Below are 2,432 nucleotides of genomic sequence, written 5' to 3'. Positions count from 1 at the left end.
CATGGCTAGTGGGTTCGGGCCCTGCATGGTGCTGTGTGCTGACATCTCAGAGCCTGGAGCCTGCTTTGGATTCTGTGTGGCTCTGCCCCTCCCCTGTTTGTACCTCTCTCTCTCTCTCTCTCTCTCTCTCTCAAAAATAAATAAACTTAGAAAAAACTGAAAAATGAAAAAAAAGAATTTATCATTCTCACATCCACAATAAAGGACTTGATATAAAGATTTTGCATAGGGGCACCTGGGTGGCTCAGTCGGTTGGGCATCCGCCTTCGGCTCAGGTCATGATCTCACAGTCTGTGAGTTCAAGCCCCACATCAGGCTCTGCGCTGACATCTTAGAGCCTGGAACCTGCTTCAGATTCTGTCTCCGTCTCTCTCTGCCCCTCCCCCACCCTCACTGTGTCTCTCTCTCTCTCAAAAAAAAAAAAAAAACCCACAAAAAACATAAAAGTTCTCATCACAAGGAAAAGTACTTTAAAAAAAAAAGATTTTGCATATTCTGAGTTTTTCTAAGTAAACCAGGACATTTGTTTTGTCAATCATTCCACACTAGGTAGCCAGTAATAGCAATATTTTTTGAAGTTACTCTGTGGCAGGCACTGTGTTAAGTGCTTGATACAGATTATGACATTTAATTTTTGCGTTATGCCTAAGAAGTAGGTTATCATGATTCCATTCGACTGAAAGAGCTGAGGTTCAGACAGGTTAAGCAGCTTTCTCAAAGGCATACAGCTAGGAGAGGCAGAGCTCAAATATCTTATTCCAATACCTTTGTTGGTAATCGCTCACTCTACTGCCTCTGCATCAGAATTTTAATAAAAATGGAAGAAAAATCTTGCCATTAATTGTGTGTGTGTGTGTGTGTGTGTGTGTGTGTGTGTTTATGTGTTAATGGGAAAAGACTCAACCTTTGAAAACTTAAACGTTTAATTTTAGAATAGTTTTAGTTTTACAGAATTATTGTGAAAATAGTACAGAGGGTACCTGTATTCTCTATACCCAGTTTCTCATTTTATTAACATCTTACCTTAGTATGATATATTTGTTACAATGAGTAAACCAACATTGATACATTATTAGCTAAAGTCCATGGTTCATTCAGATTTCCTCAGGTTTTATTTATGTCCTTTTTCTGTTCCAGGTTCCCATCCAGGATATCACACTACATTTAGTAGTCCTGTGGCAGTTCCTCAGACTTTCTTTGTTTTTGGTTACCTTGACAGTTTTGAGGATTATCTTGTCAGATATTCTGTAGACTGTCCCTCAGTTGGAATTTGTCTGATGTTTTCCTCATGATTAGGGTAATATGTTTTTTGAAGGAAGATCATAGAGGTAAAATGCCATTTTCATCATTTTATATCAAGGGTCATCCTATCAACATGACCTGTCACTGTTGATGTTAATGTTGATCACCTAGCTGAGGTAGAGTTTGTCAGGTTTCTCCCCTGTCAAGTTACTCTTTCCTTCTCTTTCCATGCTGTTCTCTGTGAAAGAAGGTCACTATGTACAGCCCACACTTAAGGAGTTGGAAGTTATGCACCACCTCCTTGAGGATAGAGTATCTATGCAATTAACTTGGAATTTATCATGGTGGATTTGTGTCTTTTCCTTATTTATTCATTCCTATTATTTATTTGGTCATTTATGTTAGTATGGGATCATGGATATTTATTTCATACTTTGGATTATTATCCAGTATAACTTTATTGCTCAAATTGTTTTAGCTTTGGCTACTGGGAGCTCTTTTAGATGGCTCCTGTGTCCCTGTGATGCATCAAGTTAAAATTTTTTTTTTTTTCTTCTCTCTGGCACTGCAAGATGCTCCAGGCTCATCTTGTATATTTCCTGCCCCAGTCCTTGAATCTGCCATTTTTCCAAGCAGCCCTGGTTCCCTTCATTGGAGAATTAGCATTAGAAACCAAAATATGGGCGCTAAGTGTGCTCATTGCTGTTGGGATATTGCTTCTAGGTTATTTCAGCTGTAAAAGAGCAAGAAAATATATGCGTTATACATATCTTTAAATTTTTCTAAATGTAACCATCTGTATCTACATTAAACTAAACATGAGTTCATTCATACTAGTATCTCCAACTCTAATTTGTCACTACACGGATCACTCTAGCCTTCTCCCCTCATTTATCTGTAAATTCTCACAGATTTCTCCAACAGTGAGAAATGAGGTTCCTGACATTTATCATCCATTTACTTAATTGTTTAATTCTAGTATACATGTATAGCAGTATCAGAATTTTTAACCCAAATCCCCAAGGAAAACAGCTTTATCAGCTGGAGCTCAGTGCCACGTACAGTTCCTTTTTACTTTGGTGTTACAGATTCTGCTCATTTCCAAAGTTGCTTCAGTCAGTACCATTTTCCCCACTCCGTTCAGTGAGGTGTGAACAATGTTCACACATTTGTAATATAGTTGGTTGCTT

The sequence above is a fragment of the Herpailurus yagouaroundi genome, unplaced genomic scaffold, assembly GCF_014898765.1.
Source record: "Herpailurus yagouaroundi ecotype Mexico unplaced genomic scaffold, PumYag 184, whole genome shotgun sequence".
Taxonomy (NCBI): domain Eukaryota; kingdom Metazoa; phylum Chordata; class Mammalia; order Carnivora; family Felidae; genus Herpailurus; species Herpailurus yagouaroundi.
This window is presented reverse-complemented; position numbering follows the sequence as displayed.